The sequence below is a fragment of the Pseudophryne corroboree genome, chromosome 2, assembly GCF_028390025.1.
Source record: "Pseudophryne corroboree isolate aPseCor3 chromosome 2, aPseCor3.hap2, whole genome shotgun sequence".
Lineage (NCBI taxonomy): Eukaryota > Metazoa > Chordata > Amphibia > Anura > Myobatrachidae > Pseudophryne > Pseudophryne corroboree.
In genome coordinates, this window is record NC_086445.1 from 372,999,869 (window position 1) to 373,013,281 (window position 13,413).

The following is a 13,413-nucleotide window of genomic DNA, read 5'->3' on the forward strand; positions in this document are numbered from 1 at the left end:
GTAAAACAGGTAACAGATCACTGTGCAGAATCTTTTCAGTTCTGTGTTTTTGCCATATGCGCCTGTCTACATGCATTTTAATTTTGTAGGTTAAAGAGCAAAACAATAGTAACCTGGTCTGACCTGAATTATAATAATCTACTGTCTTGGTCTATCATACCAGCAGATTCTTTATGACATTATCAGTCAAGCAGCTGCAATCCCCACAGCATGTGTCACACCAAATGCTTCTTTCTGAGCAATGTGTTAGCCACGTTCCAGATCCTGAAATACTGTAAACTTCCTAAAATAAGTAATTACTAATTCTATAATGAACAACTATGTCACAATAAAAGTCCAACAGCATGCTGCTCTCAAATATGCAAGAGTCTGTTGAAAATCTAACAGCTCTGAAATTTGTATCTAAGAAAAAAAAATTCAACTATAGCAAATTAGATTTAAATTGCTTAAAGTGATTGTGGCTGACTAATTTTGCTCCGTAAACAATACCTATACTGTTGGAAGTTAATGGCTTCCATTCCAAAACTCAATCATTTATCTGAGCAAGTGATAATAAATCAGTGCATATTTTTAATATTTATTTCTAAAAATAAGTCTCTGCCTTTGCATATTGCTTGATATCATTGCACATATGCTTGAGCTGTGTTCCGTTCAAATTGCATTGAAAAGAACACAATGCAGAACTTTGGAAAGGGGTCATATAGATCTATATGGTACTCACAAGAACCACTCAAGGCAACAACAGATGAATAATTGGCAAAGCATAGATGTAAAATAAAACTCCTTATGCTGTAAATATGTCAAAGACAACATCTGGACAGGCAATTTTCATTTTTAAAAAATGCCATAGGCATTTTTCTCTCATGTGGTCAGATACAATACAAAAGCATGAACAATGAGGCAGATCTTATTGACCAACCTGTATCAGATGTTTTCTTTATAAAAAAATGTCTCAAGCAATAGTTTTTTTAATACCCATCAAGTGAATGGAGGTGCATTTTACGAACATATTATAACTTTAAATATGTCAGACAAAATATTTGTGTGGAAATTTACTACAGGTAAACTATGTTCTTAAGGGGTGTACTACGTTATACTGGCGCTTGGGGTCCCAGTGCCCAGTATACCGGTGCCGGGATCCTGTCTGCCAGAATGCCGGCAGTGTGGCAAGCGCAAAAGAGACCCTTGTGGGCTCGCTGCAGGCACGGTGGCGCGCCTGGTGCACCATGCTATTTATTCTCCCTTTATGCAGAACGTTGGGATCCCAAAAGCCAGGATATTGAGTGCCTCCTGTTCTTAAGTGATACAGAAAAATGTCTAAAAATAAGTGCAAAGCAAACAGTGGCATAATATATGAACTATACGTCAATGAAAATAAAAGATTGAATCAAGTTTTAAATACTATTGTTTGTACTGTAATAAAAAAATATTACCAGAGATTACATATTTTTGCAATATTTTAACATTTGTGTCACAAAAAGATAATAGTGTGGAAAATTTGTCACAGTATCATAAAGGTTAGGTAACATAATGCTGTAGCAGTCACAATGGCTTGGGAAGGAAAGACATTTTTTTAAACATACATCTTTTGTACTTTTGTAAAGGTTTAGTAAAAGTGCAGTAAGAGTTTTATACTGAGATGCACATAGCTTATGATATGAGCATCTCAGCTTAATGTGTTACATGCATCAGTATCAAGATGTGGCCAATTTCTAGTGACAGCAGTCAACAATTTGATAATGATGACTGGCAATTTAATGTTGATTGTTAAAATAAAATAAATACTATTTTTGTTTGTCGAGTATGGAAGCAAAAAGCACTGAGAAACTCTGAAATAATGTAAACAGTGTAATGCTATGAAAGGCTGCGCTGCTCACATATTTACATGGAATCGTGAATTTTCCCTTTTACAATGTCACACAGTGCACAGAGTTAAAAAAGGTATTGAGGTGGTCATCATATATATATATATATATATATATATATATACAGTATTGAAAAGCTCAGCATTCATGGGAAACAACTTTTAATTCAATGCTTTAATCCTAGTGGTCAACGTTTCCGAGGACCTGCCATCCTCCTTCGTCAGGACAGGACATACGTTTTATGTCCTGACAAAGGAGAATGGCATTTTAATGAAAAAAAGTAATGACAAGAAGGGCTGTTTAATGTACAGAGAGGCTAGATGTACTGTAAGTATACACATATGTACTGGGTGATGGACAACATCTTATCAATGTATTTATTCATGTCCTTACATTCAATCATTGGTTAAAGTGGGCCGGAACAGGGTGGAACTGCGTTCCGTCACCTCTAATTGAACGCGAAACCAGTTCTGCCTCTGTCCAGTAACTAGCATCTGGTCCTGTCTTCAGTGCATGTTAAAGCTAGCAGCGGCTGCCAGCCAATCCTGGATCATGGGTGGACCGGCTGCCAATTAAAAGACAGGATTTAATTTTTTTGAACTGTGCAAGCCAATCATGGATCACGCATCATGCACTGCCAGCCAATGAAAATCTGCCAGTTGGCAGCTTCTCATTGGTTGGTGGTCCACCAGCAGTGATTGGCACATTTATTCAAAGAGCAGCTTCTTATTTTCATCAGCAGCCGGTCAACAGGAATGGCTGGCAGATGCTGACAAATTAAACTGCACTGCACTGCAGCTGTTACCCAGCTGATGCTACCTGCTCCTCCTCCATCACACTCCAAGAGAGTCTGTGTCTCATAGAAATGCCATGAGCAGGAGGTGATATGGAGTAGAGGGAAAGGTGAGGCACAGGGAGGTTGAGATGGCAGAGTGAGGCACAGGAGGTGATATTGGGGACTGAGGCAGAGGAGGTGATATAGGGGGAAAGGCAAAGGGGGTGAGATGGCAGAGGAGGTGATATGGGTGGGTGAGGCATAGGTGGTGACATGGTGGAGTTAGGCACAAGGGGTGACATGGTGGAGTCAAGCACAGGAGGTGAGATGGTGGAGTGAGACACAGGAGGTGAGATGGGAAAATGAGAGGAGCAGGTGGTGAGGTAGAGGAATGAGGCACAGGAGTGAGAGGTGCAGGGGTTAAGATTGAAGCAGAGGCTGAAGTGGTAGCAGGGAGTGAGAGAAGCAGGGGGTGAGATGGGGGAGTGAGGCACAGGGAGTGACATTGGTAAGTGAGGCACAGTAGTTGAGATAGGGGAATGAGAGGAGCAGGGGGTGAGGCAAAGGAGTGAGAGGTGCAGGGGTTAAAGATAGAAGTAGGGGCTGAAGTGGTAGCAATGAGTGAGAGGAGCAGGGAGTAAGATGGGTAAGTGAGGCACAGGACGTGAGACAGGAGAATGAGAGGAGCAGGGGGTGAGGTAGGGGAGTGAGGCACAGAAGTGGGAGGTGCAGGGGTTAAGATAGAAGCAAAGGCTGAAGTAGTAGCAGGAAATGAGAGAAGCAGGGGTGACATGGAGGAGTGAGGCACAGGAGGTTAGATAGGGGAATAAGAAGAGCAGGCGGTGAGGTAGGGGAGTGAGGCACAGGAGTGAGAGCTGCAGGGGTTAAGATAGAAGCAGAGGCTGAATGGATAGCAGGGAGGGAGAGGTGTAGGGGGTAGGTAAAGGAGAAAAAGATGCAGGTGATCAGACACAAAGGAGAGTATATAGGGAGTGAGAGGGTTACCTAGGATGAAGATACAGACACATGAGGAAAGTGACAGAAAAGGAAACAGAAGGGACTCATGGAAGACAAAAGAGAGGTGAGCAAAGTTTGTTCAACATATCCTGCTACATTGTGCACAACATCTCAAATTTTGTGTAGGGGGGACTGCTGTGGGCATTGTGTGTGTAAGCGGAACTGCTACTGTTGGCATTGTGTGTGTAAAGGGCACTAATATGTGGTGCAATGTGAATACAATTGTGCTACAGTGAGGTGTTATTTTGAATTGGAGGTACTATTGTGTGGCCACACCCCTTCCTAGTTAGGCCAAACCACTTTTTGTGATGCGTGCCTTTGGTGCACGGGTGGTGAAGGAGATGAGTTCCCCCACCTCTCCAGGACCACTTTAAGCCCTGCATTCACTTATAGTAGTTTAGTCTTATACAAGTGCACCTGAGGTTTATTTTCATCATAATACCCTTTTCTTCGTAAACTGTTTACTACCCACATGTTCTTTGCGGACACCTTCCCATGATGATGGAATTTACTTGCTGTTCTACAGCTAAGCCAATGGTTCCAATTAGAGATGTGCAGGTTTGGATTTACTCAGCTTTTATGAGAATTAACGCGAGTTCAGATTTATCTGGATTTTCTTTATTGTCTAACCAAAACACGTGACATCCGAAATCCAATAAGATGCCGTTTTGAGATCCATTTAAATCTGAGTAAATCCAGATAAATCCAAACCTACACATCTCTAGTTCTAATAGCTCTATCCACCTCCTCAGGATTTGGGTTGTACCCTGAATCAATTGCAACCTTCCACGGCTTCTCACACTTTAACTACATTGCTATAGCGAATTTCCAAGTATAATTTTTCTGAGCCTTTCAATTGTATGATGCTTATTCTTGCATTTGGAGTACTGTATACATTTTCACCTTCAATATGAAGTTTTAATCCTGTTGTCCTTCACAGCTGCAGTCCTGGACCTGTAACCTACTGGCAGATGCCTACATCTGGGGATGGCAGAAGTGTTATACCTTGGGCATTATGTTGGTAAAGGCAAGATTTTGATGGAAAAGTCATTAATTGAAGCCCTGTGTAGTATATCTCTCCTACAAGCTTCTGGCCTAGGAGGTGGCATGTGTCACAGCGGAAAAGGAATAGTTGGCCATAGTGTGGGCAATCAAGATATTGCAGCCCTATATGTATAACTCATATTAGTACAAGTGATTCATCCCCATATTTAAAGAGGGGAAGGCGTATAAATGAATATTAGGAAACTTCTTTTATAGTTCAGTTATTTAACAGTAGTACATACGGAGATTTCCTCATGCATCTAGCCTCACCGTGAAATGCCTGGCAACTCTAACATTGGGTGTCTTTATTTTCCAAAAATGCATTTTATTCACATCACTACGCGAACAAGATGCACAAGCTGAATCTGCTGATTAAAATGATTTGCAGCATTACTATATTCTGTGTGCAACTGCAGCTGTATCTGCACACAAAATGGTACATTACACTGTTTTCCTGGAAAATCATTTTAATCAGCAGAGTCTGTTTGTGCATCTTATTTGCATAGCGATGTGCATTTTGGGGGGAAGAATGTACAAAATGACGCATTCTAGGCATGACTAGGCACGACTAGAAGGGCTGTTTAACGTGACTGCTGCAACAATGTAGGAGGACACATCTGTACATGAATAGTGCATGTTTTTTTTTAACTAAATAAATGTACCCCTTCTGGGATCTCAGAAGGAAGTACTGGCTTCAAGTGATCCTTATAAATTACAAAGTCTGTGTGAAGAGATGAAGCACTTTATTTGTAGGATTCTGCACTTCTTGTATCTCTTAATAATCTGAGAGTTTTAACAATTCTTTTAAAAGTAGTCATTGTATTGACAGCTTTACACACTCCTGCCTACAACTGATTTTCTGGTCAATGGGGGTCATTCAGAGTTGATCGCTCGCTAGCTACTTTTAGCAGCCATGCAAACGCATAGTTGCTGCCCACGGGGGAGTGTATTTTCACTTTGCAAGTGTGCGAACGCATGTGCAGCCGAGCGGGACAAAAACGTTTTTTGCAGTTTCTGAGTAGCTCTGGACTTACTCTGCCCTTGCGATCACTTCAGTCTTTTTGGTCCCGGAATTGACATAAGACACCCGCCCTGCAAACGCTTGGACACGCCTGCGTTTTTGCAAATACTCCCTGAACACGGTCAGTTGCCACCCATAAATGCCCTCTTCCTGTCAGTCTCCTTGCGATCGGCTGTGCAAATCAATTCTTCATTAAATCCATCACCCAGCAACAATCCGCTTTGTACCCGTATGATGAGCATGCACATTGCGGTGCATATGCATGCGCAGTAGTAACATGTTCGCTGCGCTGCGAAAAATGGCAGCAAGCAATCAACTCGGATTGACCCCCAATGTTTCTGCAGCTTGTCCAAAATGTCCTCAAGGTCCCTGACTCCTCTCCACTCTCCTCAGCTACTTGCTGTCCTGAAACGAATGTCTACCTTCACTTTACTAATATCCCTGGAATCATTTCCTCTCCTCCCACTAGTCTACCTAACAAATACAAGCAAAATAGGACCAACAAGACAAAAAAGAATTAGGGCCAAATTCAGACCTGATCGCTAGCAGGCGATTTTTGCACTGCTGTGAACAGATAGTTGCTGCCTACAGGGGGAGTGTATTTTAGTTGTGCAATTGTGCGATTGCATGTGTAGCAGAACTGTACAAACAGATTTTGTGCAGTGTCTGCACAGCCCAGTACTTACTCAGCCACTGTGATCGCTTCAACCTGTTTAGGACCGGAATTGATGTCAGACACCCGCCCTGCAAATGCTTGGACACGCCTGCGTTTTTTCAGACACTCCCAGGAAATGGTCAGTTGCCACCCACAAATGCCTTCTCCCTGTAAATCTCCTTGCGATCGCCCATGCAAATTGATCCTTCACACAAACCCATTGCTGAGCGGCGATCCGCTTTGTACCAGCACAATGCGCCTGCGCATTGAGGTGCATATGAATTTTGTGACAAGAACACTGGGATAGTGTTTGAGGGCAGGTATGTTTGTCCCAGGTTCTTGTCTTACATGTTTTAGAAAATGAAAACTTCTAGGAAAATGCTTTTGTTTTGTTAGAACCTTTTCAGTTTGCTGGAAAAGGTGGATAAGGGCCCTGAGAGAGAGATAGGGCGAGTTCCAGACATTGGGCCCAGTTCGGATCTTTGACCTCACAGAGGGCTAATCAGGGCTTTCAGCTGGGCAAGAGTCTTACAGGGCTTCTAGCCTGATTAATGTGTGCAGACTGCCTGGGAAGACTGCAGGATCTCTGTGAGAGAAACACGCTTCCTGATGCAGTGTTTACTGGAGAACTCTGTGTTTTTGTTTAGTGATAGTTAGGAACATCTTGTGTTTAGTTAGTGCCGGACAGGCAAGGTATTTTCTTTTGGTGTTTGTTTTATTTTCTGTATAATAAAACTGGCTGGGGCCAGTTGTACCGGAAACTGGACTTGTGTGGTTCCTCAGCTGCTGCGTGCTGCCATTTACCCCAGGAAATGGCACATTGTACCCTTACAGTGTTACAATGTGCAACCTAGCGATCAGGTCTGAATTAGGCCTCAAGCCAAAAAGGCACTAACAAAACTTTCCAGAATGTCAAATACACACACAAATAACACAAAAAACAGCTACCCCAAAGAAGACAATTTTAAGCAAACAAAAAATGAACATGACAAAACACATTCAAAAACAAACCTATCAATATTCAATTTATACTGAATATTCCTACACTTTCATTCTGCTACTCATGGTACTTTTGCTTGATCAACCTCTTCACAACGTTCTTGAATTTACAAGAGTTCCACTCCAATTCTATTTTTAATAAGAAATAGTCTTAGAAATGTTCACCTCCAGCCACCAGAGTTTACTGCTGTCAGGGCCGTTTCTTGGTCCGGGGCGCGCCGTGCAATTGCACGGGGCAACGCCGCCACTGTTTTCACAAATATTCTATGCAGTCTAGCTGACTACGTAGAATACTGGTAAAATGTCCCGCAAAAAATGGCCATCGCCATAGAGGAGACAGATGCTAGAAGTCCTACTGGACCTCTAGCATCTTTCAGAGATGAGGACGCCGATACAAAAGTGCAGGGAGTCGCATCCACCTGTCTGGGACCTGCCCGGAGATGCTGCAGTGCTGCCAGCCAAACGGGAGGCAGCCCGCGTTGTGAAACCCCTAGACAATGAGCAAAAAAGAATCCATTATTGGGCAGGCCAGGGCATAACAAGTTATGCTGGGCAGTGCTGTGTGGGGCTGTGTGGGGTAGTGGTGTCATGGGCATTACTGTATATCATACACAGTAATGACCCTGACACTTTATTATGCCCCATACAGTACTGTCCAGGACAATTTATGACCCACAGTGTACAGATAATTATGGTGCAGGGGGAATTACTGTGTTACTGTGTATGGCATTTTATCATGCAGGAGGCATTATTGTGTGGTGCATATTATGGTACAGGGGCATTACTGTGTAGGGCATATTATGGTGCAGGGGACATTATTGTGTGGGGCATATTATGATACAGGGGGCATTACTGTGTGGGGGCATATTTTAGTGGATTTTTTTCTTTCCTACAAGACTACACCCACTTCAGCGAGGCCACATCCACTTTTAGAATGTTTGTGTTTACTGTTCGCACTGGGAACCAAAATGTCTAGTAATGACTCTTAATGGTGTATCTAAAACCTGACAGGCACTTCTAGCATTTTTTCTGGTCTCTACTTCACTATTAAATTAAACCAACTTTTGTTCTTTTTTTCTACTCCATATCAAAGCATTTTTTTCCCTCTTCTTCTTTCCCATGAACTATTACAACTCACTTGAGAAAAAGGACACAGTAATAAAACAGCTGTTTACATTTCTAAGCCAGAAGTGTTATATAGATCTAAAATAGTTGTTTTTTATGTGATATCATTTGAAAAAAACTGTCCAATTGATTTTCTGTAATACTATTACCACTAGTAATAATAATAAGTTGTACATGCAGTATATCTTCTCAGATTCCCGATATTGTTGCATACCATATTTGTACAATTTAGTGAAAGCATGCGCTAATCTTTATCACCATGAAGTCTGACATATGCAGAAAGTACAGCATAGGACTAATCATATAATAAAAAAGATAAATCTTTTTATCTCTTTTGTACAGACTTAAAGTTTTTATGTAATTTAATAAATATACACATAACAATTATTACAACCGGTTGTACACAAAAAACACAATAAAAACATCTATAATAGTACAATATTAAAACATATAAGACTATATGCTGGATATTAAGTCCATAATGATTACAAAGAGGATTTTTTTTCAAATGACCGCAGATATATGTGAGATGTCCACAGGTGGGTGTATATTTGTTGTGGAGGAGCTCCTATAAGGCTAACATGTTGGTTATAGCTTTACAATTTATAATCCAGTCTGACAGATGGTTCTCTATATACGAAATCTATATGACAAAAATGTTACATAATTGGTGCTGCTAGCACCTGAATAGGTGGCAATAATAGCCGTGAAGTTATTATCCATGCAAATTAATGGCAACAAGTCTCCTTGTGACGCACACAGTGTTGGCTGTGTCTGCCTCACAGCTACTGTATGGTGCAATAGTAATAGCCCTCTCAGCTGCTGTCCAGCTTGCTACATCAGTAGCTGGGGTGCATCTCCATGTGGTGTGCCTGATGTGCAGTGATGGTATCTGAATGCAGCTCCCGTACACTGACAATGGCATATAATGCCTAAACAGGCAGATGGTATCCTCGATGTTTGACTAGTGGCAGAGATGTTGCTGGTGGCTGGGGGCTTGGGCAGCTGAGGTGTGTCATCCGATATAAAGAACAAATGTTGCAACAGGTAATCCTTTAACCAGTTTCACTCCTGTCTGGGAGCTTTTTCAAAGAGTGACTGCTAATGGGCCCGTTAGGACCTATTATACCTGCTGCATCAGTCCATTTTGTGACACTATTGGTTCTCCCACGTCTTAAAACCAGTGAACATAATTGAGCCCTTCCACATAGCCATCTTATCCATTAATCAGTCCACAGGTGCAGTCAGTAAATTACATATATATTCAGGGCTGGCAACAGAAATTTTGGGGCCCTGTACACTGATACTTATGCCCCCCCCATACATATATATATATATATATATATACACACACACACACACACACACACACACACACACACACACATTTACATATATATACAGTGTGTGTGTATATATATATATATATATATATATATATATATATATACATACATACATACATACATACATACATACATACAATGATGAGCCTGATCATTTAAAAAAAATCACCACAGACAGGGTGTCTATGGGGAGCGGAGTTATACAGCAGTGGGGCTGCAGGCGGCTGCTGTCTGGAACAGCCTTTGACACATGTGGGCTGCTAGGTTCCTCAGCGGTGGCAGGGACAGGGAGAAGGCTCAGCACGACACAATGCATACTGACGTGCATCACGATGTTAGCAATTTTTGGACCACACCATGTGATTGGGTAATGAGGGGTGGCCAGGGGTCGGGTTTTTTTTGTTGCGGCTTGTAAGTGCTTTTTTACTTTGCGAGCGGCTCATGTGGTCAGTTTCAAAACCACTATTAGGCGCGGCGGCCCCAGTTTTTGTGGCAGATTCTCCGGGGCCCCTCTGAACCTTGAGGCCCATCACAGGTGTCCCCTTTGACCCCCCCTGTCACCAGGCCTGTATATATTAATTAATGTCAGATTGATGTGTAGAATAATATATGTTCACAAGCATATATAGAGTTTTTTTTCTGCTGCTGTGATTGAATATCAACCAGCACCTAGCTCTTTTTTTTGTTTCTTGCATACCATATTTGTGCATAATTAGTGAAACTAATATTCAATAATTATTAGCATGCAATTGCTATTGCATTATATGCACAGTATATATCCCACATATTTTCCAGACATACCAAAGCAGTTTAACTATTGTTTTTGTTCTGCTAATCTGAATGGTCTAATGCATGACAGGCAGAGTTACATAGCAATTTATTAAAAATATGTTTTTATCCTCTAATTGTGAAGACTTTGTGTAATTGACTTTTATACTGTATATTAAATTTGTTGATAGAAAAAATTCTTAACTTAAATACAAATCTGCAAATGGAGATAGGGTTTTATTATTTATTTAGTTATCATTCATCCATTCTGTAACAATCACTGTACATATGTTTCTGAACCAAAAACTAAAGTGAAGCTAAAGGCATGGCTTAGTAGAAGGAGCACAGTGTGAATTTTATTGCAGCTGTTCTCTAGAGATTAGGACTAGGTGACTAATGCCAACTTGTTTACAACATTGGCAGGGGAGCAAATCCATGTTCCTATTTGGCTAGAAAAAAAAGGCTAGGATCCAATCAGAAATATTTAAATATCAGCCAGAACATTTGTGAACAAGATGCAGTGCTCAGTGGATACATTTAAATGTGTAAACTAGGCATAACTAAACAGATTGAGAGATAGAGGGGGAACAGATTTGTGCAGATGGGCGGCTACTGCCACATATTATCAACCTGAAAAGAGTGAAAGGGGAACAATCATGACCAATGTAGCGCTCTCTCTCTCTCTATATATATATATATACATATATATATATATATAGTGTATATATATATATACAGTATATATATATATATATACATACAGTATATATATATATATATATATATATACAGTATATATATATATAAGCACAATAAAGCGGCACTCCAGGACTTAATTCAAATAAACGGGTCCAGTCTCCCGATTTTGATATGCAACGTTTCGGTTTTAATCACAAACCTTCGTCAGGCCTATGCCTGACGAAGGTTTGTGATTAAAACCGGAATGTAGCACATCAAAATCGGGAGACTGGACCCGTTTATTTGAATTAAGTCCTGGAGTGCCGCTTCATTGTGCTTATATCTTCAACCTGCAAAGTTGATTTAGAGGGCACCGGGCAAGCTGACTGTGATGTTTATTCATGAGTGCCAAATACAAATACTATATATATATATATATATATATATATATAGTAAAAAAAACAACAACACAGCATTGCTCCAATGTATACAGTCACTGTATATGTTCATACTACAGCACATTGGGAAGGTTGCAGTGTTGCATGCAACTCGGCTATAATTCCTCTAGCATTGCTTGCCCAGATACTGTATAAATGCTATAATTGCACATACTGTAAATACTGTATGCAGAATTGTATACCCAGTGCAGTGCTTCTGTCCACTGTCGATATACCTATTTTCACAGTCATCATCATCAGTGCACACTTGCATCTGCCTATCGTGGGTGCAAAAGATCTAACTGAAAACAGGTATATTTATTCCTTTTTCCAACTCTGCATATCTAGCAATTCCATTGATTTGTACTCCTAGCACTTTATAAGCAAACGTGTAGCCTGCTCTTTTAAATTTACAATATCGGTGTCACAACTGAGGGCCTGAGCTGATGGGAGGCAGCCTCAGTTGTAGGGGCTGAGGTGTAATGGAACCTGGCAGGTTGTATCAGACCCCTAGACATATAGAAGAATTGCCCGAAGGCGTGACCACGACAACCAGGAATAAAAGTCAATGATGTTTATTTATGACAAACTCCATGCATCACAGTAGCAGTAAAGAAACATAAAAATCAGCAGAGAAATAATAATACAGTTCCTGGGTACTACAGGGTGGCAGGGGCCACAGAGCTCTGGTGGTATGAGACAGTTCTTATTATCTGCAAGTTGGAAAGTCCTTACCAGGCTCAACTGTAGCAATGCAGAAAGCCCAGGGTCGTACCAGCTGGTGTTCCAGGGAAAGCTGGACTGCTGAAGATAAAATGCTGCTGTGGGTACTGGTTAGAACCAGACAGGTGTTGGCACAGAGTGGATACTGGCTGGAACCAGTTAAATAACAAATGAGGCTTGAGAGCGATGCAATATGGATGAAATGTAGAATTTGAGAACGGAGAAATAATAATACCGGTGGAGAGAGGTAAACTGCAGAAAGGACACCGGCCCTTTAAGAGAAGCTGTACACTGCTGGAAGCTGGGCTGGAAGCAGGTGATTGTTGAAGCTGGAAACAGGTGAGTCCAGAATGGATCGGAGAGTCAGGCTACACCGCAGATGGAATGCTGGTACACCGGCCCTTTAAGAGAAGCTGTACACTGCTGGAAGCTGGGCTGGAAGCAGGTGATTGTTGAAGCTGGAAACAGGTGAGTCCAGAATGGATCGGAGAGTCAGGCTACACCGCAGATGGAATGCTGGTGCGGGTCTCTATAGCAGAAGTCTGGAGACAGGAGCTGGAACCTGGAAGACAATCACAGGAGAGAGACAAACTGGAACTAGGTTTGACAACCAAAGCACTGACGCCTTCCTTGCTCAGGCACAACCTATTTATACCTGCAGCAAGGAAGGCATTGGCTAGGCAATTATGCAAATTAATAATACTGACAACGGATTGGTAGGAAAGATCAGCTGACAGAATCCAAGATGGCTGCGCCCATGCAGACACTTGGAGGGAAGTTTGGATTGTAATCCATGTGGTCTGGAAAACAGTAATGGCGGCGCCGGCCACCGGAAACAGGAGACGCCAGGCTGACAGATGCACATCCAACCACGCGGACACAGCGGAGGCCGCGGCTGACGTAATCGCCACTCTGAATGCAGAAGCTCAGGGACGGCGGCGGAGGCCGCGGGAGACGCCA